Source organism: Choloepus didactylus, chromosome 18, assembly GCF_015220235.1.
Source record: "Choloepus didactylus isolate mChoDid1 chromosome 18, mChoDid1.pri, whole genome shotgun sequence".
NCBI classification, from domain to species: domain Eukaryota; kingdom Metazoa; phylum Chordata; class Mammalia; order Pilosa; family Megalonychidae; genus Choloepus; species Choloepus didactylus.
In genome coordinates this window covers 73169638-73195679 of record NC_051324.1, presented here as the reverse complement: position 1 = coordinate 73195679, position 26042 = coordinate 73169638, and the positions used below count along the sequence as shown (strand labels likewise).

At 58.6% G+C, this 26042-nt stretch overlaps 1 protein-coding gene across 9 annotated transcripts in view; it reads left to right on the top strand.

Moving 5' to 3' along the window:
• The window catches only part of RBFOX3 (RNA binding fox-1 homolog 3), a 453726-nt gene that overhangs the window by 300025 nt on the left and 127659 nt on the right, over positions 1–26042 (top strand). For 7 of the 9 annotated variants that reach the window (XM_037809697.1, XM_037809696.1, XM_037809700.1 and 4 more), the window contains exon 4: positions 25035–25074. The exons of the other annotated variants lie outside the window; for them this stretch is intronic. The gene's annotated coding sequence lies outside the window, so the exon portion shown is untranslated. The remainder of the gene's footprint in view (positions 1–25034; positions 25075–26042) is intronic. 9 annotated transcript variants of the gene reach the window in all.

The window sequence follows — 26042 nt, the reverse complement described above, 5'->3', positions numbered from 1 at the left end:
GTTCTTGGCTTGTGGATGTGTCCCTCCTGTCTGCCCCTCCTCTGGCTTGTGACCTTCTTCCCCATGTCCTCTCCTCTTCTTATGAGGACACCAGTCATGGATTTAAGGCCCACCCTAAATCCAGGATGAATTCATCTCAAGATCCTTAATCACATCTGCAAAGACCTATTTCCAAATAAGGTTGCATTCGGAGGTTCCAGGTGGAAAATGAATTTGGGGTGGGGGGACACCGTTCAAGCCCCTACACCTGCCAGTCGATGCTCCCAGGCCTCCACCCTTTCCGACTCTCCCTGGTCAGCCAGGGCCCCAAACGGCAGGACCGTGAGCCCGTCATGTCTTCCCCCATAAAGGGCAGGAGGAGAACGACACTCGGCATCCCAGCTTTTCACCCCTGGGAGGGGCCTCGGAAACCATCTGTCCCAAGCCTCAAGGTCAGGGTGAGACCTCTAAGACCCAAAGGTCAGCTGACTTGTCAGAGACCATGACGCCATAGACATGGAGCCGAGACTGGGACCCCGACCCATGATGTCCAGGGGGTGAAGCACTATCCCGTGGGCCCCCTTCTATTTGAAGGGGTCACAAATAACATGACTGGAGCCAAACATCCACATCTGTGATGATGGCAAACAAGAGCCCCCAGTGAAAGAACAGAGAGGACTCAACTCAGGGGAACAATCCCTGCAAAGCAAGGGATCAAGGGATCACATCTGGACGGGCCAGCCAGCCAGGAGCACAAACTTCAGCCGGAAAATAAAAAGCTTGAGAGAGTAAGAAGAGATGGTGGCCACACCGCCATGGTGAGGATGCCCCCTTGAAAGGGGCCGAGGTGTCCTCGAGGCAACAGCCAACAAGCCTGGCTCCCTGGCTAATGCGGGGGTCCGGGGCCCTGACAATGGTGCATGGGGTAGCCAGGTAGCTCCATTCGAGCTTGTCTCTGCCCCGGGATGACAGGCTGCTGTTCACATTGAAGTGAAAGTCAAAACCTCAGGGAGGAGGGCAGGGACCATCCCAACAGAAGGCCGGGGCGGCAGGGGGTCTTGGAGGAGCAGCCCTGTTGGAAAAGCCCGCTCTAGTGTGAAGGCCTGGCCACACAGACAGGCTCACGCAGATTAGCATGATGCATGAATTTTGGTCCCTGCTGCTTAAGCAGGCTGGATGCTTTACCATGAGCTCTCTTGGCTTGAGCTGTGATGGGGGTGCTGTGAGGAGGGGGCACCCTGAGCCAGCTCTGGATCACCATCCAACATTATCTGGAGCCTCAGGGCAGGAGGCGGGGGCTGCACTCTTCCCAGGGTGGGCATCCCTGCCCAGGCTGTGGCACTTGGGAAGCAGGTTATGGGCTTACCTGAGAAACCCCAGCTCAGTAAATCTCTGGAACAGGAGAGGCCTCACCTAATGGAATTAGAAAGTATAAAATAGCAGTGATCTTGAAGAGATTCAGGAGCTAAGCCCTCTCTGGAAATTGGAAAGTGGCTGGCATCAGCCGGAAGACCCTGGAAATTACAGACCCTGTGCCCGGAGGTAATGAGGTCAAACGGCTCCATGTAACTAGAGGGAAACTGGGCTGGCCAACTCACCACAGTGCTCTAAAAAGTTAATCAAATCACAGGCATCCCGGGAACCCGGCAGACATAATTTGCCTGAGTTCTCAAAAAGCTTTTGACGAGGCCCTTCGTGAGAGGCTATTAGGGGAGGGAATGCCAGGGGAGAGTGAAACCCTCGCTACGTGAGAGGCTGCGGCTTCCTGGTGCCCACTGCTCCCCAGAAACACCCAAAGACAGTTAGAAACAGTGGACCTCTGGGGTCCGGCTTCAGGAAGGAAACAGCCATTAAGTTTAAAAACCTAACAGCGGGCTCATGAAACGGGGTTGCATTTGAAGCATTTCTGCAGGCAGAGGAGCCAGGAGAGGGTTCTCTGTGTTGGAACATCTCGTTTTCTGCATTTGTCCTTTGAACAGCGGGGCCCAGGTCTGCATCTACCTGGCTCAGCAGGATGTCCCAGCGCTTTGCGCCTGCTGAGTAGACAGCCCGTGCGGTCGTTGTCGACTCTTCTGGGAGGGGGTGGCGGCCGGTTGCTAAATCCTAGGCTCTCAGGATTGCTCGGAGGGTACCGGCGGCGGGGGCTCTTTCCCGGAGGCGAGGGCGAGGCGGGGGACTGGGCCCGGTCCCCGGCGGAGGCGTGCAAGGTGTGGAGGGCGGCGAGAAGGAACAGGCGGGACACGTTTCTTTGAGGGTGAGGAAGCCAAGAGAGTTTATTAGGGGAGAGTACAAGCTTATATCGGGCGGTTTAGAGGGCGGAGTAGCTGTAGGGGTTGAAGGCTTGGATTGGTTCTGAGAGGGCGCGGAGGTTGATTGAAAAGGGGCGGGAGATGCTCCGGTAACAAAGAGGGTGGAGGGTGCGGGTAAGGCACGGGGGGGGGGGGGGGGGTTTAACCGGCAAGCCCTCCCCAACGGTTGTACTTTGGGGTGAGGAAATGGGGCCTGCATTCGGCTCCACTTTCTCAGGCCCGGGGGGCCGTGGAGGGCGCTACCACCCGTGCCCCACTACCTTTCCTAGGGGCTGATCAGTTCCCCTGGCCCAGGCCCGCCAAGTCGGAACTCGATAACAGTGTCCCGCAGGCCCGAGGTCGGCTCTGAGCAGCTGCTGCACGCGCTGACTCTAGACAGCGTCCACGTTGCTTTTATTTGTTGCCATGAAGCCACCTTCCGGACAGAGGCCCCGCAGGGCAGGGGTGACGAGCAAATGACTAATGCCCGGTTTCTCCGGGACAGAACCCTCCCAAGAGGTCAGCGGCCAAGACAAAGCCCAGGAAGCAGGGTCAGTCCCGGGGCCTTACCCTCCAGCAGCACAAACATAACTCGCTAACCAGAGAAATGTCGCCTGTGTCCCCACTTGCTGAGAGCCCAGAAACCAAGCCAGGTGGGGTGAACTGGGAAGATGGCCCAGCCAGAACTGAGCTCCGGCCAGAGCGGGCACGCATGTGTGCTGTCATCCAACAAGTATGGATTGGCATCTGCTGTGCCAGGCACCACTCTGGGCCCCGGAACTCAGGCAAGGTCCTGGATCTTACGGAGCTTAGGTTCCGGGCAAGGGCACATGGTGGTGTCAGGTGCCTTTGTCCTACCTTCCAGGTGAGTCTCACCTGGCCACCCAAGGGAGCAGGAGGGGGTAGCTCACAAAGACTCTGAACAGCCCTTGCCTCCTGCCTCCTTGCCAAGCCTCTGTGCCCAGGGCTGCTGCAGCCGGGCAGTGCCAGGTTCCTCCAGCCAGGCCACCCGGTCCTGCCTCGACAGGTGGAAACTGAACCAGGAAAAGAAGGCCCTGGTGTCAGCAGAAAGTCTGCATGCCTTTCCACATTCAGAATAAAAAACATAAATTTAAAGCACCACGGAATTTACAAAGTGCCCATAAAATAGCAACATTCACTTGGATCGCTCCTTAAAAGTACTGGCCACCTTCCAAAATGCCGGACTGGGAAAGGGAAATAGAAAAGAAATCATGAAAAAGTCCACCCCGCTGCATTCTCCCACCAGCTTTAATGTCCCCAGAGCCACAAGCCCTCCAAGGCCCGGCAGGGTGGCTGTGAGATGGAGGGGCCAGAAGCTCCCGGCTGTACCACCCGTGTGGGTCGGAGAAGGAGGGTTTCACTGAGCTTTTCGGGGACACCTCCTTAGCCCTGGGCGTGTCACCCTACCTGAGCGGAAGACCCCGAGCCTGCTCAGCCAGCCAGCGTCCGTCCAGAAGAGGCCAGGCATGTTCCCTGGGGCCCGGGGCTGCTGATGCCCAGTGGGTGTGCTCCAGGTGCTTCTGCAGCCAGGCCACCCAAAAGGAGAAGGGGCGGGAGCTGCTGTTTCGAGGCTGAGGACCAGGAAGGAGAATCTCTGTCTGGGCTACCCCTCACTTATGGCCATAGGCACATGGGTGGCTCCATCCTAGGGGAAGAGATGATTTTATGGGGCCAGTCTTGACCCGGCCGTCTTGCCCCATGTGGGTGCAGATCCCAGCCCTGTGTGGGGACGACGGGACAGGAACAGAATCTGCAGGTCAGACCCTGCCCCAGGGGCCGCTCCCCCATCACAGGTACAAATAAACCTGCCTGGGGGTGGCCTGCAGCCCGGTTCCATTTCTGCAGCCCGTGACCCCACCCCTCAGAAATGGAACAGGGATTTGGGGGTCCTGCCCTCTGAACGGACGGCAGCGCTGGCCTGATTTAGGACCCTCGGCAGTTTGTCCCTGTGTGCTGGATTGAGACCTCCCTGTTGATTCTTCAGAGGAGAGAGGCCAGGTGGATGCCACAGGGAAATGTGTGGTCCTGTCCGGCTCTGCAGCAGGGAAGCCAAGGGGACCGTGTCCCCAGGGGCAATCTGGGTGTGCAGACCCTTCCCAGGGTAGACAAGGCCCAGGCCAGCCCGGCCGCCCTCTTCCTTCCCACCTGCCTGAGGCTGAGGCTCAGGGCTGATGCAGTCTCGACTGGGGCCCGTGTGGTTTAGCCACGAGATGCCCCTTCAGCCCCGATCCGTGTGCAGTGGCCCCAAAGCGGGTGATTCAGTTTAGTGCACAGCCCAGCAGGCCAAAGGAATTTCAAAGTAACTGTAAGTTTGGGGGTGCTGAGAAGCGGCTGGGGTTGCTGTGAGGCTGTGTGGACATCCCGGGTGTTCTTAAACTTCTCTCCTCCACAGTCCCCAGCAGAAACAAACCCACAGCCCCACCCCAGGTCAGCCTGGGCACGGCCACAGCCCAAGACCAGGTGGGGAGGGGGCCCCGCAGGGCAGGGAGGAGGGGTCCACCTCGGGGCCTCCTGGAAGGGCCAGGGAAGCCTGGGGTGGATGTGCCTTCGAACTGCACCTCCACACTGAGCGCCCAAGGGACCCTTGGCCCACCCTGCCCTGTAAACTGGGCTCATGGGATGGAACAGAGCAGAGTAAGTGGATGTCTGCATCCCCTGCTTGGGGGCCGCATCTCTGCTGAGCCCCTGCAGCACCCGTATCACCCGGGAGAAATGCAGGCTCCCAGCCCCCCCATCCCAGTCCCACCGAATCAGGGTCTGCATCTGAAGGCTCCCAGGGGAGGTGGACGCACCTCATCACTCAGAAAGCACCATCCAGGGGCTCTGTGGAGTCTGGCGACAGGGAGCGTCCACCGTCCCAGCATCCGGGCCCTCCCCCACTTTGCCGTCTGTTCTTGATGGTCCCGCCTTCTACCAGAGCAAACCAAGTGTCGTCTCAGGAGAGAAAATAAAGGAAAGAAAGAGAAGAAAGCCTGTGCATACTCCAGCGGGGTTCAAGCCTCCTCCATTTACCCCAAAATACTGACCCCTGTGTCGGGCTCTGTCCTGGGTTCAGAGACACATCAGTATCCACATCAGGGTCCAAACAGACAGAAATCTCTCTGGAACTTGTGTTGGGGGAAACGAGCACTCAATGAGCCGATCACTAAGTCCCTGCGTGCCTGCGGGGGCTGCATGCCAGGGAGTGGGGCTGGGCTGCGGGGCCGGGGGCGAGGGCGGCGATTTTAACGGAGGTGACACCCGCCCTCCGAGAGGACACCTGAGGGAAGTGAGGGGAGGCGGGGGCAGGAGAGGGCTCGGAGCAGAGCCCCCCGCGAAGGCAGGACATCCGGGGGGTAGAGGGGTGGGTGGGGCAGGGCAGGAGGGGCCGCAGGCTGCGGAGCTGGAGCTGGGGAAGGAGTGGAAACTTTTTCTAGGCAAGAATCTGTGACGAGCTCTGAAAATCCTCTCACATCCATTTTCCCTACTTGGCAACCTCTTTCCAGCAGACAGGCCATGTGTCCCGGGGGGTCTGCCAGCTGCTGTCTGGGCACAGGACATGGGGCGCTGGCCTCGTGCTCAGCACCCACAGTGGGCAGACAGCAGCTCTTCCGGGGGGCCCTTGTCTTGCAAACTTTTCCCACCCCTGGGTCCTAGCTCCAGAGGGCTGGGGTGGGGGAGAGCAGGACCCCATCTGGGGGTTCCATTGGGGTACCGGGCATGTGGGATGGAATGAAACTGAGGCCACAGGCTGGCTTGAATCCACTGCAGGACTTGGGGGTGGGGGGGGCTGAGTGAGAAGCAGAGCCTCCCCCTGGGAGCCCCCGGCAGTTCTCACCCCAGCTCCCACCCGCTGTGCACCCCACACTGGGCCAAGCCCCAGTGAAGGGCAGTTTGGCAGTTAGGGGGTGTGTGTGTACATAATGCTCGACCCTTTGCAGGATGGGAAGGGCCTGTCTCACCTGCCTGCACAAGCCCCTCACCTCTGACTCTCCTGATCTGGCCAAAGAGTCGAGGTGGCGTGTGATCCCGCTGGAGCCCCCCACCTCCAGCGTGTTTACCTGCATACCTGGCAGACTTCCTCCCGCTAATGAGCTCCTTGGAGCTGGCAGCCACTGGCTGGAGCCCAGCTTGGGAGGTTTGCTCTCCCCTTGAGGCCCACGGCCACTCCAGCCTTCTGCCCCTGACCCTTAGCCCTGGCCCGGGGCACCTGTGCCTGCAGGGGACATGGCCCCCGGGACAGGGGCCCCAGATCCACAGATTGACATGTGCAGAGCTTCCAAGCGGGTTGCCAAGGAGAGCGGGTTGCCAGTGCACACACGCCCTGCTGGGCCCAAGGCGGCTCTCCTAGAGGCACCCCAGATTTGGGCATTTGGAGCAGTCATGGAGCCCACAAGCCAAGCCCCATTTCTGCCCCTTCTCAGCTCTCTGGGAGCTCGGGATGGCCATGTCGGCCCCTGTGCTTGGCCCAGGGAAATGTGTTTATTCTAACATGTGTCCAGAAGGAGGCAGCCCCTCCTGTGTGACAGCTGAGGAGTCATCCAAGTCCCAAAGCAGCCTCTCTCTGTGGCCCCCAAAGCCTCCCTCTTCCCTTTCCCTGCTCAGGCTGAGCCTCCCACATAAGGCTGATTTGCTACTTGGCTGCTTCTCTGCAAAGTGTGGGTGACTTTCCTGGGGGATGACCCTCCTCTGTGCCCCCATCTTTCCCATCAGCCCCTGTGGTCCAAGCACCCAGAACACATCATCTCACTGCACACCTGCAGGCCCCAGCTGAAGGCAGACTCCCTTTGGGGCCGCACACTGCACCCACCCTCTCCTGCACCCCTTCCTACCCGAGGAGGACGCAGACCCTGGGGTTGAGTCCATGGATCTCAGGCCGTGCCAGCCAGCTCACTCAGGCTATCGGGAAAAGCACAACTATAGAAAAATTGCACTTGGCACACACCACCGCCCTGACTCTTGCTCCTACAGACAGTTCAGCCTGATGTGCAGAATTTACAAGGGAAAGAGAATTTTGACATTTCTGATTTTGAGCAATGACTTGGAGCTAGAACTGCAAGTGATGAGCAACTCTGCAAAACCAACTGCAGCCACTTGAAAAGTGCAGCCTGTGCTCAACCAGGTGCTGGGGACACGGTGTCTTTAAATAGGGCATTGAGCAGCAGCTACCCCCTCCCCACCCTGGTTCCAACAGGTAGACTGTGAGAGCCTGGCCAAGTTCAAGGAGACCCAGGTGTATGCACCCCCACCTGGGCCACACACGTTACCTAAACCCAGAGGCAGCCAGGAGCCCCTTCTGTGCAATCAGCAGCCCGGTCAGTGAGCAGGGGCGGGAGCAGGTGGGATTGGGACCCGGGAAACAGCCTCGCCTGCCCAGGGGAAGCCACCTGACCACTTCCACCACTCTGGGAAGCCACTCCCCAACCTCCCAAAGGGCCTGCCCATCTCTCTTCCCTGGTAAAACTGAGAAGGATTTCACCAAGTCCCCACCCTTCTCCCCTTTGGCTCTGAGACTCTAAAGCTCTTTTAATCTGGCCAGGATCTGACCTGTGAGTGTCATTAGTGACCCTGGCTCTGTCCCAGCCTGGGGAAAGCCTGTTGGCTCCATTTAGGTAATGACCCAAGTGGGCCCCAGTTGACCTTGCCCCTTCCTGGGGCTCAGCATGGGCTGGTCTATAGCTGTGCCCTTGGGGTTTTGAGTGGGTGGAGATTTTATCCTCTCCTCTTGCTTCTTACTGTAGCGTAGGAGGGATGAGTGGGGGTGAGGCTCAGGCATAATCAGTTTCAGATACTTCCTCGCTGAGTCTATGGGGTGTCGTTGGAGGCAGCTCTGAGTGCTTCAACTTTGCCTAAAAGTGCAGCACTTCCTGCACCCGGTCAGCTCTGAGAACTGGCTTTGTCGATCTGAGTTATTCTGTGCAGGAGACTCAGATCAGAACCCAGACAATCCGGCAGCAAACTGAAAGCAGTTTCTTCTGCATTCTCCAAGATGTTTAAAGACATGATCTCTACCCTGTCTGGACTCTTCCTGAGAATTTCAAGAAGCAAACACATTTAATGTTTAGGAATTGGTATCTAGTTCCAGTAAGACTAGAAATAGAGAGAGAGAGAGAGAGAGAGAGAGAATGAGTTGGGGCTCCCCAAGATAAAAAGCTGTAAAAATGTGCCATCGTTGCTGTTCTTTGCCTGAAACAGAACGAAGGCCACTGAGAAGGACTCAGGTCCCCTTTCCGGACACTGCGGGCTCTGCAGCTCTTTGGCCACCTCCTGGTGGGTACTTCTCTCCAGGCTTCTGCTAGTTGTGCCCACAGCTCCGCACTGGCCGCGCCATCAGCCACGAGGCAGCCGGCTCCCCAGAGCAACGACTACCTGGGGCCTCTCCCTGGTTCTGGGTCTGTATGCGGGAGCCCGAGAGACGTTACTTGCCGGCCTTTAATCTGTGAACTGGAAACTGTCTTTTAAAAGAGCTCATCCCTGCACAGGTTTCTCTGGAACCTCCTGAGGCTCGGGGCTTTGGGTAGCAGATATTTGGAGCCCTCGCTGGCTTGGGGACTCACCTGCGGGCTGGCAAAGGCTCCAAGGCCCTGGGACGGTTGATTGCCAGTGTGTGTTGGTGCCTCTCAGGTTCCCAGTGTGTCTGTCCTCTGGCACGGTGGGTCCACGCCAGGTAACCCTCACCTTTGGTGTGCGGCGAATTGGGGGACTTCCCACCGTCTCCCCGCTGAGCACGCCGAGTGACAAGCTGGATCGGCACCTGGGTGGAGACCGTCTCCCTCTTTCTGAGAAGGGTTGGGGGGAGATGACACAGTGTCTTCCACCTATGGGCTCTCCTTCCTGCGGCGGTGGTTCCGCGATTTACATTAAGGGCTAAAACGGGTCGGAGTAAATGGAGCAGGTTTGCAATTAGTTTTCAAAGTACTTATCTCATTAAAGTAAATGAATTATTGATTTAGTGACACTCATGCTTTTAGAGGGTGGCACGGTGCCATCCGCCTCTGTTCCTTGGCTCTTAGAGCCAGTGGCCAGCACAAGAAAACTTGCTTTGTGCAGGGTTTTTTTTTTTTTTAATTTTAATATTTCCTTCTCGTTATTTAGCGTTGTAATTAAAGTGGATTCACATGAGAAATGAAGGGTTGGTTTATGGGAATAGAAGCCCCAGAGACGAACTTGCCTGCCTTCCTGCAGGAAAGAACAGAGCTAAGAAGGAACTGTAAGTCTCCACCTCAACTGTCAACGGAGGTGGAGGAAGGTGGGGTGCGGGGAGCCTCCCCTGGGGGGCTGGGGAGGAGCTAAACGCCATCTGGGGCTTCATCAGCCACTCCACCTGCATGGAGGAGGTTGACAGCTTTGGGAGGTGGCTCCCAAAATTCCTGGAGGGTGGCAGCCAGGAGCTCGAAGGGGGACAGGGCCTCAGCCCCAGGACAACACTGAGCTTGTCGTTTGCTCCTGCAAATAGAAGGACCCCGGAGACAGCTGCCAAGTGCAAGATCAAAAGTCTCGAGGCTTGGTTTGGACTCAGTCCTCACCCCAGCGGCTCCTGCTTTCCCCGGGAAGGTCTCCCACTCGGGGTCTCTCGGGATGGAGAGGAGGAGAACCCAGGGGTGCTGCCCTTGAGCCGCAGAGCTCTGGCTCCTCCCAGTGACCCTGGGGTGGAGCCCAGAGGCCCGGGTGTCCCAGCCCTAGCCCAGTGCCCGCTGCTGACCCGCACTGCCCTGGCTGCTGAGGTGCTGAGTCAGCTCCTTCCGGAGCCTGCCCGAGGGGAGGCGATCGCTGGGGAGGGTGGGGAGCCCAGCCAAGGCCTCAGCTGCTGGCCGCCTCTAACCGCCATCCGAGTTCAAGTGAACCTGCCCTTGCCCCTGAGGACTGATGGTGGGGGGGAGCTCTGCCTTAAGGAAGAAGTGAAGGAGGGGGAGAGGGGATCTCGGCCCCTGAGTTGCACTCTCTGGCCCCTGATAGCAGGAGAGATGGCAGTGTATCCAGGTGTCACCCAGCAGTGTCATTGTCACCCCCTTCGAGCCACTCTGTGCACCTCTTCATGACCCCCCCCCCCATCATCCATGCACATGTGAGCACACGGCCACCCGGCTGCCCATTTCCTGTCTTGGGGACAAAACCAGGACCAGGCTGGCTGGGAGGGACGGGAGCTGGGCTGGGACCTGGCAAAGGGTCACAGTTCAGAGGGGACACCTGCAGGGAGTCGAGCAGATGCGGCGTCTGGAGTAGGAAGTCAGCAGGGTCTGCTCTGGTCTCACAGCGAGGTGGTCTGCCCCTGGTCCCGGCTCACAGGCTCTGTGCAGGGCAGAGGACTCTGGCCTCACGGGTCTTTGTCCAGGCCCTACCGGGAGCCGTAACGGAGAAGGTGTAACCCTGGCGCCATCCACCTGGCACTGTCCACTGCGCCAGCCTGCAAACCCTGTTGTTTCCCCAGAATGTCCAGCCCATGGGGAGACCCAGAGTGGCCGTGTCCTTGGCAATCCATCCCGCAGTGCATTCTTGGGGTGCATTCAGCACCCCCCCCCAAACAGTAACAGAAGGGACCCATGCCAGGATGGCTCGCTTTGCATGGACATGGCTGGCCCATCTTTGCCCACAGCCTGGACTGGCAGGTGCAGGTTCAGAAGTGGCCCCTGGGGACCTCAGGCCACCAGGGCTGTGGACTCTCCACATGGCAGGTGGGGTTTCCAACAGTGAGCCCTGGTCCCTGGCTGCAGATTTGGGGGCTCACCTTCCCAAAGCTTCCTCTCTGTGCCCAGGACCCACTTTCGGGGACAGGTACGGGCTTGGTGACACAGGGTTGACTGCAAGGCTGGGCCCAGGTGGCTGCAAGGCTGGCCCAGCACCGTGTGTCCCGGGTGGGGGCAGGACCCCACAGAGGACCTCTGGCGGGGAAGGAAATTCCTTGCCTGACGCCTCTGAGTGTTAGGGTCCTGTGAGACAGAGCGGGGCAGCCTCTGGCCTCCTCCAGAACCCTGGGCCCCTGCTGCCTGAAGCCAGAGTAGCCGAGAACCTTCTAGAAAGTCACCCTCCTTTTCATGAACAGCGCTCTCTGGGCTTCTACCACATCCTGGGTGTTTAGGTGTGATGGCGAGCTCACGTCCCTCACCCCGGCGCAGCTCCAGGCCCAGGCCCGGGGCATTGGGAGACTTCCATTGAGTCACTGATGACTCGGGAGAAGTCCCGAAGGACGTCGTGGAGAAGGCTCCTTCCTGTGCCTCTCGGCCAGCCAGGAGGGCAAGAGGAAGGCGCGTGGGCTCGGGAATCCGAGCTGATGTCCGTGTGGGCTCCCCGTCCACGTACCTGTCCCCTGTGGCCTGGGGCAAGTCGCTCGGCCTCGCTGGGCTGCCTCGATGATGAACCACGAGGGAGGGAGGCCAGGCGCCCAGACAGCAGAGGCCACGGCTCGGGGCTCAGCCTCAGTGCCCGGCTTCCATCGCGGGGACCGGCTCCCCAGCTGGCGGCAAATGACCTGGGCCTGTGCTTGGAAAATCCAGAAATGCCCACTTCCTCCAGGGCCGTCTCTAACCAGAGACACCTTCCAGAGAAGCAGCTCAGGGCCGTTGCTAACTGGTTCAAATGTGCCTTTTAAAATATCTATCTTTCTTTGTGATACTAAAAAAAAAATCATTTAATTAAAAATGTTGACATTGTGCCTGGACATCCCGCTGGAGAAAGTGGCTATAAATTAAACATTAAATCTTTAATGTTCCATAAAGAAATATTCATTTCTGTTATGTACATACTGGATATAAATAGATAAAGAGAGGGCTTTTTTGATCTGGGGGGAGGAGGCAGATTTTTTTTAACCTCCGCTAGATAATCTTGTTAAATGAATGTAATTAAAAGTTAAATTAATCCGAGTCCTCCTCTGGCTTCGTGTCTGGGGTGGGGGGCTGGAGGGAGTAGAGTTGGCTCCATCTGACTTCCCCCCTCTTAGGAACGTTGGCTGTGCTCACCTGGGGGATGCAGGACCGTGTCCCTCTGGGGTGCGTCTGTGCCCATCTGCTGGGGTTGGGTGGGGAAGATCCGGAGACCTGCCTGGTCAGCCTCGGCGTTCAATTCCTTGCGGCACCGCAGGCCAGAGGGTGGCTCGGAGACAGGCCTCGCGGATCATCCCGCTCAGCTCAGAGGGCAGGCCGAGGCCCAGGTGGGCTTCCAGGTTGGGGAGAGGGGAGGCTCCTCCCCCAGTGCCCACGGGGGCTCCTGGGTTTAGGAAATTCTCTTCTCTCTGCAAGAAAGGAGCCCACTCCCAGCCAGAGCCCTGAGGAGGGTGGGAGAGGGTTTGCGAGGGAGTGAGGCCTTCCAGTTCTCCGGGAACCCACTGCTGCTTGCCCTTCCCTGCATGTGAGAGTGTGGATGTAACCTCCTTAGGCTTGCGGCGTCAGGAAAAGAGCAATGGGATGGAGGGAAGGAAGGGAGGGAGGATGGAAGGAAGGAAGCACTGGGAGACCCTTCAGTCCTTGGGGGCCAGAGGTCCGAGTGCTGTGCCCCAGCCCCGCCTGGGATGAGGGTGCAGCCCCCTGCCTGGAGCAGAGGCAGCAGGAGGGGGAGGCCCAGGGGCCTGAGTCTCCAGGGGCCCCGCAGCAGAGCCCACACCCGGGGGCTGAAAGCCACAGCCCGGCAGTGTTCTCCCATGGCTCTGAGGCCAGAGGCCCGAAACCCGGGGAGAGGCCTTCCTGCCTCGCTGCCACGTGGCCCCCCTGCCCCCCACTCCAGGTCAGGTTCTCCTGAGGACCCGCTCGTCCTAGGCTCTCCACCTTACCTTGTGTCCACTCACCTAGTTCCATCATAACCGCCCCATTTCCAAGTAACTGGATTTGGGGCTTGGGCCTGCAGTGGGGCTTTGGGGTAGGGTGGGGGGTGCATGACTCGCCCCACAATGACGGTGCTTTCAGAGCACAGCGACTGTGCGGGGTCTGAAGTGGGGTGAGAGGCGGGGATGGAGGCTGGGAGCACCTGGGAGAGGACCGGGCAGGTGCCGGGGAAGGGGATTCCTGGAAGCAGAGGCCTCGTGGAGAGGGCAGTGATGAGAAGCGGGTTGCGTTCAGCTGCGGCTGCCGGGTGGGCCGGGAACCCTCCGTGCATTCAGGCACCCATGTCCCCGGTAGATGGGCTGGCCCCGTGGGGGATGCGGTGCGCCCTGCATGCAGCCCCACAGCACCCCGTTGGTGTCCTCATGGTGGCAGGAACCGAGTGGTGAGGCCAGGAGGGAAGGACCCCCTGCCAGGGAGGCTGGGAAAGCTGCACATGGAAACTCAGACCACTCACTTGGTTCATATTTGTGGCACCCCCTCCCCATGTGGGGGTGAATGACCCTGTGGAGTCTCTGGTCAGGAGGGGACAAAGACACAGATCCAAGAGTCACCAAAGTTCCGCGATGGGCAGAGCCCTGGAGGCCCCAGGTGGGGCAGGGGCTCGGGAGGTGCCGGCTGAGGTCGGCGAGAGCTTGGCAAGCAGGGGGAAGAGCGGCTCCATTCGGAAACTGAAGAGGGGCACACGTGGGAGCACAAGAACGCAAGATGGGGCAAGACGAGGCGGCCGAGGGACCCGTGGGTCAGTTAATTAAGTCTTTCTCCTGGGAGCAGCAGGAAGCCTAGAGAGGGTTTTGACTGGGGAAGTGGGGAGAGCAGGGGTCAGGGGAGCATGGTCAGATCTGCGTTTTGAAAGTCTCACCCTGGCACTCGGGTGGAGAGCAGATGGGTGGGTGCAGGGGCCATGGAGGGCCGTCGCCGTGTCCCAGGTGGGAGGGGGTGGAGTGGGCCCAGGGCCTGGAGGAAGAGAGCAGCAGACTCGGGGGGCATTTGGAGGTGAGACTGGCAGATCGGCGACCGTTGGCTAACGGCGATGGGGTGGGGGGGTTGTCCGAATGGCTCCCAGGTGGCGTGGTCACCTGGAGGCTGTTGGTGCCATTTACTGAAAAGGCATCACTGTGACAGGCCCAGGTTTCTGGGAAAAGCTCCTGTATCTCAGACGTGTGGGATCTGAGGAGCCAGGAGACACCCATGTGTAGAAGCCAGGCTTGGGGTGGTGAGCTGGACTGGCCCGTGGGGACCTCAGCGAGCTGTGGACTTGGCCTCACGGGCATCTGGGAAGTGGAGGAGCCAGAGCCATGAGGAAGCCACATGGGGGGCGAGTAAAATCGGTGAAGAGAAGGGGGCCCCGGATGGCACCCCCAGACTCTCTGGCACTCAGTTACCAACTAGAAGAGGATGGAGCTGCAAAAGGGCTGGAGAGGACGGGCCAGAGCAGGAGGAGGGAGCCCAGGGCCACGGGGCCTGCTTGGGAGAGAGGGCGCATCACCGAGGAGCCAGCACCTGTCCACAGGTGCACATTCCCCAGAGACCAGGAGGAACGAAGACCACTGCAGCCAACGGTGATCAGCTGTGTGCAAGTTCGTCAGGTGGAGACAGAGGGGTGGGTCTGGTCAAGAAGGGAGAGGAAAGATCTAGAAGCATGAACACATGTTCGGAGAACCACAGGAAGCTCTCCTTGACCTTGGGGCAGATCCGTGACAGGGAAGCTGAGGGGCAGACATCGAGGGGTTCAGTGGGGTCAGATCTGCGAGGCAGCCGACCTGTGGTGGTGGGTGGAGACAGGCCAGGGGCTGGTGGGTCCCTGGGGCAGGTTGGAGGGTGCAGGCTGGGTGGTGCTTTGGGGAGAGACGCAGGGGCCAAACCAACTGCGTCTGTGGGTGGTGAGAGCAGACAGGTGCAAAAGGTGTGCAGAGGGCGAATGGATGGGATCTGGAGGCACCTTGGGCAGGGCAGTGGGGGTGATGCGAAGGAGGGAAGTGAGGTGCCCAGAGGTTCTGGGGTGGGGGCACTGAATCAGAGCCAGTTTCCCCGGCTGCATCAGGCTTGTCGCGAGGGAGACGGTCAGCTCTCTGCGGGCACAGAGTCTGCAGTGGCCTGGCTCGGCTGCCCAGGGGACAGTGTCCAGGAGGGGCTGCTGGGGGGTGGATGCACGCTGGGGCCAGAAAACGGAGAAGGTGCGGGGAGGGCGGAGGTGCTGTTGGAAGAGGGAGGGAGACAGGGAGGGAAGCCCGAGGGCCACCGAGGAGGCCGGGAATGCTTTCACGTTTGCCTCAGCTCTGCTTTATTGCTTTCGTAAATCAGATGTGCCCAAAGCAAGGGCACAGTGTGGGACCCTGTGCCCCAACACCTGCGTCTGTTGAAGCCAGTCCTGCTGCAGCATCACCCACCCAGAAGCAGACCCCACCCACCATCCGGGGATCTGCTATTTAACTGGGCTCGTTCGAGGCTCCTCCCGGAACAAAAGCTATTTTTGCTGTTATTATTTAAAGTCCTGATCACTGGCCTCGAGGCCCCGGGAACGTAAGCGTGAACACATTCACAATTTATCACATTTCCGTCTCGGCAAAGACTTTCCGATGTGCAGAACCGGGGGAGACAGCAGCAATCTGTTATTAAATAAACCCAACTGTCAATACAGGCACAATCTGCAAATTAGCCGCTCGTCGATGCGGGTTGGCTGCGGGCAGACGCTCCCCGGGACGCGGGTGCGAGGGAAGCCGGGTGTTCACTTCCACTTTGAGGCAGAAGACCCCGCAGTTGATAAAGTACACACAGAGGCGGGTGCATCCCGAAAGGTCACTGCTCGGCAGTCACCGTGTTTTGGAGGCACCTGGCAGCGGCGGATCAAGTTGAGCCAGTGGCCCCTCGGGGGCACCGAGTGCCACGGGGATGCATTTGGGTCCCTCCTCCAAGAGCAAAATCCCAGCAGGAGCAGCTGAGGCTGAGCAGGTGGAGGTAGGAAGAAAAGAGAAAGACCCCAGCTTGCAATCCACAGTCCAAGTGGCAGAGGGACGCTGTGCAGGCAGGTCCCCCGGGCTTCACGGCAGCTCCGGCGACGGGTTTGCAGGGTCTCGGGTGGTTAGTGGTCCCGGGAGGCTGTCACCAGCGGCAGGGGAGAGAAGAGGCAGGAAACTTGGCTGATTCAAGGAGGGCGGCTCCAGTCTGGCTGTGCTGGGGGTCGGGAGTAAGACCCTGGCGGGGTGGGGGGCAGGGTCCTCTTGGGCGGGTGGGTGGTGTGCCTGGTCCCCAGCCACCCACGGAGCTGCAGAGCGCCAGGGTGAGGCCGGTGCCAACCCGCTCTGTGTGTCGACACCCAGTTTGCATTCATGGCTCCGTCCAGCTTTGCCCTCCCCCCAAAAAATGTCTTTAACAGTGACACCTCGGGCCCCCCAAGGAGTGGCCGGCCACCTCAAGAAGCCTCGGCTTCCCACCCTGGACCCGGGACAGCAGCACCCCCTTGGCAGGGTTGCGGAGAGGCTCGCAATGGTGCATGCCCCGTGCTCCCCAAACCCCAGGCACCCACCAGACCCAGTAACAGTGGCTACTCTGGGTTTGGTTTGTAAAATCTTTCCCTGCCCCAGGGTTGCCTTGTCAAAGCAAAAAAGACACGGGGGTCTTAAAACAACAGAAATGCATCTCTCACCGTTTGGGAGCCGGAAGTTGGAAATCAAAGTGTCGCACCCTCAGAAGGTTCTGGGGAAGCCCCTGCCCGGCCTCTTCCGGCCTCTGACGGCTCCTGGTGTCCCTGGGCTGTGGCCGCGTCCCTCTGGGTGTCGTGTGGCCGTCATCTCCCTGCATCTCTGACCCTCACCTTCTTTGGGCATGAGCCGTAGTGGACGAGGCCCCCCCAGTCCAGTGTGACCACCTCTTAACCAAGTCCATCGGCACTGACCTATTCCCAGCTAAGGTCGTTCCACCTCCTGGGGGCTGGAACGTCCACAGACCTCTGTGAGGTCCCAGTTCAGTCCCTACCTCCTCCCCAGGAGACGAGCTAAGGCTGGGGAGCGTGGCGATGCTCAGGGACGGGACGCTGTGCTCATTTGGGCTTGAGTGTCCTCTCCGAGAGGGGCACCTTGGTGCAATGACTCCCACTGAAGTCGCCAAGACGGGCCCCAGGGACAGGATGCCCAGCTGGCCACAGGGAGCTGCCAGCTCTTGATCCATCAGGGCCAAGAGGTGCAAACGTTTCCTCAGGGTTTGGGGTTTGTTCCCACGTGTCCTCCCTCCACTGTACCCTGGGGCGTGGGGGTCCCTCCCTTCCTGCCCTGTGGGGTGAGACCCTCAGCCCAGGGTGTGGCCTGCTGGGAGCAGTGTCTTCTCTTAGCCCCCTCCCAGCCGTGGCAGCCCAGCCCTGCACTGAGGTCTTGTCTTCTCACAATGAAGCCAAGAGGGAGGTACTGTTATCACCCCCACCATTCAGGTGAGGAAACTGAGGCACAAGCTGTTGAGTAGCTCAGGAAAGGTTTGACAGCCGTCCCAGTCCCCGCCTGGGCTGCAGATTAAGCACTGGCTACCAGTGCTCAGCTCAGCTCCCCAGGGTCTCCTCGGCCCTTTTGGGGGAGCTGGAGAAAGACGCCCAAGCCAGTCCACAATTTTTCCCAAAATGGACATTTCTGCACTGCTTTTCTGTCATTCCACAAGTGATTCTCTGGCCATTGCATTAAACTCAAGCAATTCACTTGTGTTCTCTAGTGTCCACCTCGTGGTATTGGCAGAAGCCAGTAGCGGGGAGGACAATGGGGGTGGCTGAGCTTCCGGGTCCGAGATGACGTTCCCCTGACCCCGGACCCCTGGGCACTTTCCAGAGCAGCTTTCCCGGCCCCCAGCCCCCAGCACTCTTGGCTGATTGTCCACTTTAGTCTGTCAGTAGGTCGATCAAGACAGATTTTTGAAGATCTTAGAGGAATGAACAGGTTGGTTCCTTGGGAGTTTGCACAGGAAATGAGATATTCTGCCCATCTCCCAGAGGAGAGAGGGCACACCTAAATTATTGATGCAAAACATGCTCGTCTGAGACGTCGGCATCCTCCACACATCTGGCCCTGAATGGCTCTGTCTGCCCTGACTCCACCATCCTTTCTCGCTCCTGCCCCCACGGGGCTGCCCGCAGCCACGACCAGGCAGTGCCAGCCCCCACATCCTGCTGCTGCTGAGGGGCCCACGTCCCAGTCCAGACGCGCCGCTTTGGAGAGGCAGAACACCCCCAGGTGTCTTGGGGGTGACCCTCCCCAGGCCAGGGTCTCCCCTCGGGGACCTCGGACAGGGGCACGCGAGGCAGCCCCCACCCTGGCCGTGAACGTGGCCCAGCCAACCCCTTTACTCAAAAGCAGTAGCTTTTAAAGAAGCCGGAGGGCCGGGAGCCAGGAGCCTGCCAAGTGCAGACTGGACACCGCCCAGGCGCCGCCATCGCCAAGCTCCTCTCCAGCTGAGTGTCGAGGAGAACGTGGTGCACGCTGGGCTCGGTGGGGAATAGTCAGAGGGGCCCACTCCCCGGAGCCTGCATTAGAAAGATCAGCGTCCTCAGCATAATCAGACACCAAGAAAGGGGAAGGGAACCAGTCAGTCAAAAGTGTCTGCGTCCCCACAGACCGTGAGCTGTGCAGGGAAGGGACCGTGTCCGTTTGTGCATCCCTGCATCCCTGGGACCCAGATCAGTAGGGACTCGGTAAATAGTGATGGAGCGAACAAATGAATGAATGAATGAATGAATGCTGTGTGCTCAGCACGACACCAGGGGAGCCGCGAGACCTGGGAGTGTAAAGTCTAGTCCTGTCTTAACCTGGTTGTCATATCAAGAAATAATCTGGAAAACAGTGTAAGACTAGGGTTCAGTCTTGCTTTATATTCCTATCTTGTTCCCTCGATGGTTTGCATCCACTTGCATAATCACAAAAATAAAATGGAAACATCAGTCGATACAAATTAAGATCAGAGGAATAATGATAGACTAAAAAAACTAAGGCCGTGGGGGTTTTAAACGCAACTAGCAAGGTTGGCCCACCTTTTTCCTTGTTTTCTGAACTTACCAGTGGCAAACACAAAATGGGAAACATGGCCAATGATAGGATTCTCATTGTCTTTTTTTAAAAAAATCAACAAATACCCCTTAAAGGAGCAGCCGTGTCCTGGAGCCTTTGGTCCGAGAGATACTTGTCTGGGTCCGACTGCCTGGCGCTGGCTAGGCACGTGGAGCCGGGCGCCATGCAGAATTGCTCGGGCGCAGCCTCCGTTTAGTTTGCGCTGGAGAAGCGCTCTAGGGGCGTGAGGACCCGGGACTGGCGTGGTCAGAAGCAGCTTCGTGGAGAAGGGCCGCTGTGGTCCGGGGCGAGGCTGTGTGCAGTCAGGACAGGGGAGGGCAGGCAGGGTGGGGGCAGATCCTGTGCCCCCTCTGCAGCACCTGCACATGCCCTGAAGTGGAGAGGAGGCCTTTGGAGAAAGTCAGCGTCTCCTCCCCGGAGGGGCGTAGGCCAAAGGGGCCTCTGCGGCTGTGCTGAGACACCCCCACCCCGAGCTGGGCTCCAGAGGGACGGGGCAGCAGCTTTGCGGCTCTCCAGGGAGACGACACGTCTGCCCCGGCCTCATCCTGACGCCGCTGGGCCCCGGGCGGCTTCCCAGGCCGCCTCTGTGTTGGGTTCTGTGGACCTCTCCAAGGCGGGGGCATTCCCGTCGTGGATCCCCTCAGGAGCTGTGCCGGGCTTGGAAAATCCCTCCTCTGGCTAAGTTTCCAACCTGACCAAACCTGAGGAAGGAAAGACGATTCAATAGTCCCTGCGGCGCAGCTCGGGCTCCACAAAGCACCGTCGACAGTGGGGGTGGGGGTGGGGGGTTGTCTGACGGTCCTTGTGGCCGGAGACCGCAGTCCACGACGTGTTCTGCAGGCCCTGGGCAGAGGAGAACGGGGACCGCGAGGCTGGGCTGGACCCCAGAAGCTCAGGCTAAGCCCAGTGTTAATCGGGATATTGTAAATCCAACCCGGGTAGAAGAATCGGCCAGCCATGGAAGGTCAGAGAGGGTGGTGGACCCAGCGAGACACAGACAGGAGGGTTGGGGCCACGGACGCCAAGGCTGCTGACGTCTGGGGCCCAAAGCTGGTCCGAGTTAGACCTGCTAGTGGGCAGGACAAGCCCCGTGGGTTTGCTCCTAGGACCCGCCGGCCTGCTCCGCTGAAGCTCAGCCCAGATGGCGGCCAAGGGCAAGACGGCAGCAGGGCACGAGCTGCAGAACTTTGTGCAAGCTGCTTCACTTTTCCAAACCTCAGATTTGTCCTCTACAAACTGGAAATGATCATAGTTCCCACCCTGTGAGGTGGTTGTGGAGTTGATGATACAGCCCCAAAAAGGCACCATCCCTGACAGGTGCCGTGCATTCATAGTGTCAACTCCTGTCACAAGGGCTAGTAGGGGAGTCACAGCAGGTGGGGGTGAGTAGGGGTCTGCCGACGTGCCCTGCTCCCTGATGGGGCAGGACCAAGCAAAATCACCTGGAAGGAGTGCCAAGGTGGCTGTCAGGCAGGTGCCACCGAGCTCTGCCTGGGCACCCTGGGGTGAGGCTGGGCTCCTGCCGTTCCGCTCACCCTGCAGAGGCCCATGGAGGGACTCCTCCCATAGGCTATGAGTGGGCTGTGCACTCGGACCCCACCACTCCTCAGGGGCCACGCAGATGGCCCTGGATGGTGGCTCAGGGTCTCTGAGACAGACCCGCTGTCATTCCCTACTCTCTGAAGATGAGTTTCTTGTAAAAAGAAGGGGAAAATAACTTAAATTGAAGCCACTCTGCCAGCGAGGTTGTCATCATCACCAAATGCTGAATTTAAACTGCCCAGGGTTAATTTGTTGTTTATAAAATGGTGCCCCTCACCTTCAGTTCCCCTTAGGGAGAGAGCACAGAATGGGACGTTTAATAAAGTTCAGTCACACAGCAAGTGTAGCAGAGAACGTTCGGGTTTTCGTTTTCCAAAGCGGCCTTCAGTGCCCTCCACGTCGCCTTCCCTCCTCCCAGCGGGGCTGCAGGAGGGGAGGTGCGAGACACTGGGAGCCGACTCACCCCTCAACAAGCACCACGGCCAGGCAGACGGGGGCCCTCAGGACCTCCCAGCACTGGGGGGTTCCATTGCAACCGCCCGCTCAGAGCCAAGTGGACGTGCTCTGCTCACACACTAGAGCCCAGCACTGGAGCTGCTCGTTTAGAAAAACCCAGGAAGAGTAAAGTGCTGGACGAAGCGTTTTCTCAGACGTCCGAGCTTCCTCCTGGAAAACCAGGTCTAGGTTGTCCCCACAACCCTCCCAGCAACTGCAGCACTGGCACCTGCCAGCATGGACACCCCTAAACTCTCGGGCTAGCTCATGTTTCCTTCCCGCCCTCTGGCACAAAGACCTACGTGGCCAACTCATCTTTCTGGCCAGTGGAGTTAGAAGAGGGGCACACGTGTTCCAGAAGGAGGGGTGGTCTGAATAGCACGTCCTCAGATGCACAGGACAATGTGGGCAGGGGGCTCAAGCTTCCAGCGGTGAACTCCGGCTGGAGGACCCTGGGGGTGCAGCTTCATCGTTCTGAGCACCCGCTTTCCCGGCTGCAGGCCAGGGGCCAGGACGCGACCTTCTGGAGCTGCTTTGAGGTCTGTAATGTACAGCTAGTGTCTGGCACGTAGCAGACGCTCCATAAGTAAGAGCCAACATGGCTGCTGCCGATAAATCGGCCCTGGCACATTGTCGGGGACACAAACACTCATAAATCCATGTTCCACTTTCTGCTTACCTTTCCGCTCCTGCCTCATAATCAAGTAACTCAGCACCTCGCTGGGGAGGGACGGAAGGGAGGCCGGGATGCTGCGGGTGAGGGCCAAGCCGGGCTCCGCCGGTGGTTCCAGGGAGCAGCCTAAGTTCCGGGAGGGAATTTTTCTAGCAAATCATTTGCATAATCCACTCTCTAATGGGTCTCACTAGAGACACCCGTTCTTTTCATTCCGTGGGTCACACAAGCAAGCCCCAGTTTAATTGCTGAAGAACAAAGTCGTTTATGGAGAGAAGAATGGGGGGTACAGGCTCTGGGTGGTGGGGGACCTCTGCCCTTTGGACTGAGTTAAGTAAAGACGGGAACAAACGCCCTGAAGAGGCCTGCAGAGAAAGGCCCGGGAGAAAGTCTGCCTTGGAGGACCAGAGGGAAGGCGCTGGGTTAAGCTGTGAACTGGGTGGAGTTTGGGGTCACCAAGGAGACATCGAGTGCACGGGGAGAATGTGGGAAAGGGCTCATGTGGGGGGATGAACCTGTACCCCTAATGGGGCCCCCAGAGCCAAGCTCACTCCAGAAGGACCCGATCCCGCCCCAGAACAGCTGTCTGGCTCCAATCCCTAACAGACACGTAATCACCTGCTGGTTTACTGGTCCCTTCATTTGCTCAGCAAGTGTCCTCGACACCCACCTGGAGTCCCCAGCCAGGCTCCAGGGGTGCCAAGGGCTGCAGGCTGTGGCCTCTGCCGGGCTGTTGGCAGTCTGGTGGGTGAGTTGACATGACAGCTCATCTCCAGCAAAGGAGAGTGGCTCCATTTCCGGATAGCTCAGTGCCCAACAAGGCTCTCCTGGGGAGAGGGTGATATTTTGTAGGTTGGCAGACTTGCTCTGGAGGCCCTCGGCAGCGCAGGGTGTGGGCTGGGGGGTGTGGGGGCCCTTCGAAATTGGCGCTGTGTCTCACTCTGCTGGGGCTCGGCTGAAGGGCACAGGGTCTGGCAGAAGTCGGCACCGCTGGCCTGAAAAGCTGTGCCCCTCCCAGACACCGTCCTCGACTCTCCAAGGCACAGCACCATAACTGATTCTCCCACCGAGCAGTCCTCTCTCTCCAGCCCTCCTCCATCCTGGGCAGGAGTGGGCAGGGTGAGAGAGGTGGGTGGGGAGATAGGGAATGCTGGCACATGGGGGCAGGGAGGGAGGAGCCCGTGTCCTTCTCAAAAGTGCAAAGTGAGCTCCACCCGAATGGGTCCCTCCTGGTCCCGCTCATGCCGGGTGAGCAGCCGGGCCCCAGCTGGTGGCCTCCCGGGATGCGTGCTTATCCACCAAAGACCAACTTCCTTTCCCTGCAGCAAGGACCCCAGCGAGCCCCACAGAGAGCTCCAATTCCCCGGAGGTTCTGGACCAAGGCAGGGGACAAAGAAGGGTCAGTGGACTCCTAGCCTAACATTCCAGGGAAACTGGCCACCTCCTCATGTGCCAGGACGGCTGAGGGCTCAGGCTGGGTCACGGGCCCTCCTCTGTCCCTCTAGTTCTGGGGTTCTTGAAGAGTGCTGGCTCTTTGGAGATGGAGATGGTCCCCAGCTCCGAGTGTCACGATGCTGGGCTGAGCCAGTTTAATCCCGTGCATGTCTGCAGCCTGGGCACCAGATATTCTGCTTGGAACAAATAATGACACTGGTGACCACAAGAAACATGTACAAGAACTCAAAGGACTTAGGAACGACCCAGGACAGGACAGGTAGAGGCTGGGTGTGGGAAGGAGGTGTTGCCAGTTCTGACTTGTGCTGTTCTCGCCCAAAAATTGGGCAACCCGAGTCTGGAAGGTTCCACTGGGCCTCAAGGAACTCGGACAGAGTGCGGAAGGGGAGAGGATAAGGAAAGGGGCACGGGAGTTCCTTAAGCAGAGATAAGACGAAGGGATGGGAAGGAGGGTGCACATGACCCCAAATCTTCGGCCCCAGTGTACCCGTGCTGGCCTCCTTCCCCACCCACCTTGGACAGCGGAGGCCACATGGCCCATCCAGCCTCCATAGCCACAGCCCCCAGACCCACGCCCAGCGCTGTGTGGGTGCTCGGTGGGGGTTGATGGATTGAACCAAAAGGAACAAAATTGAATTGAGTTGGGAGAAATATTCACTTTAAGAAAAGCCAAGAAAAATATCAACAAGAACCACCACCGCCACTCCCAATCAACTGGTGGCAAGTTGCCTATTTAATCGTCTCTTTTTTGGGGGACGATTTCATGGAGCAGGGTCTTAAAAGCACACTGGCCCCTCCTCGGGGCTGCTCTGGGCTTGTGGCAGCAGCTGCATTGCTGGACGTGTCCTTGGCCATTTTGCTGGGGCCATTTTTTTAGAAAAACTAAATTTACAAAATGCACATGACACATATACACGTGTGCACACCCCATTTCCAATCTCCAAAGTCACCTGACAGAGAGAATGGGGTTAGGAGTCCACCCACAAAGGAGCTCTGTGATTTCAGGCCAGAACCATGGCCCCAGGCCCCTCTCTCGTAAAATGAGTGGGTGGGTAAGGAATGACCCCTGTGAGTCTGTCCTCAGCTCTGAGCCATTCCTGCTGATGGAAGTTTCTAGAAGGTGCACATAATCCAACACGATGTGCAAGGGTTGATTCTGAAATCACATATTTATGATTCTCATTCTTTTGCTTAAAGCCACAGCTGTCCATCCAGCTTTTCTGGGTATTGTGCTTTGACTAACAGTAAAATTAATTTGCATGCCGTGACGGTATCCCCAGGGCCCCCGGGAGGTGGGGACAGCTGGGTGCTGGGGGGCAGGGGCAGCCGGATCGATTTTAAGCATCGTCCTCAACAACCCAGAAAGAGGACCCTCCCTAGTGGAAACCTCCAAACCAGTGGGGCATAGGAGAGGAAAGGATCATTCAGAGTTTGGGGCAAAGGAAGGAAAGGAGAGGAAACCAAAAGGTGGATCCCCGGAGCCACAGAGGAAATGGGTTTGGAAAACCTGGGTGACAGGTTCGCGGTGTTCTGCTTTTCTTTGCCTTTGCCTGTTAAATAAACCGTCAACTCCCAGGCACACTTGAAAAGCAGGCAGCAGCGAGAGTCTAAGCCCGGCAGCCCCCGGGGGCCCCTGGGGAGACGAGGCTGCCACCTCCGGCCTCGACTAGGGGGTGAGCAGATAGCCTCACCACCAGGACGCCCGACGGAGGCACTGACTGCAGTTTTCTCTCCTTTCTCTCTCTTTTCTTAGAGACCCCAGAGTGCCTCGGGGAAAATTGGCTGAATAAAAGGTATAAAGACTTCTCTTTCTTTCCTGAATGGTTTTGACAGATGGGAGCATGTTGAACATCTCGGGAGCCACTGATAGTGAATGCCAGGAGTTTCTGGGGCTTCCACACGCTGGAGGGAGGGAAGGTTTGGGGGCTGAGGAGATGGCATTGTTCAACACGTGCAGGACCCCACCGCTCTCCTCCCACAGTGGGCAGGTGCGAAATTTGCTGGGGAAGGCAGGATTGGGGGGGGTGGGGGTGGGCAGAGGAGCCAAAAGGGTACAGAGAAAGGGGATAAGGGGTCTGTTTGGGTGCAGGGTTGCTTAGCAGCTCCAGTGGGCCACAGAAGCCATCTCAGTTCCTACCCTCTCCCTCCCCCGAGTGCCCCCTTTGCACTGAGTGTGTGGGCTGGGCTTTCCCCGGACAGCAAGGCCTTCAGACCCCAAAGGCAGCCCCTCCGTGGCCTGGACTCCTCACGGAGGGGGCTGCCGTCAGCTCAGGCCCCCATGTTGGCTTTTGCAGGCCCGGGCACAGCGGATCCTGCTTTCCTCCCCCTGTGGCCACCGGCATGGATCCACTTGAAGAGTTTTTTCCTTGTGGAAAAAAAAAATCATTGAGTTACATATATTGGTTGTGAAAAACATTAGAAAATGCAGGTTTGCCATATACTGGTAAACCTCGGTCCTCCACGGGATTCTACTCAGCACAAAGATGGCAAATTGGTTTCGGGGAGATAGAATTGGGAAGTAAATCTGTCAGGGACTTGGCGGAAGGCTATGTCTTCCTAAGCCAACACTTGACATTTTTTTGATGATCTTTTCACATTGTTTTTGCCCTAAGCCCACTCTTGGCTCAGAAGTGGGCACTGATCAAATGGTACCCAGAGCCCCCCTGGGCACAGAGCTCCCACCCTGGAAGCCAGTCACTAAAGGGCCAGGCTGGGCCACATGTGGGGAGGACAGCTCAGGCTCGGGCACTGGCTTTCCTTC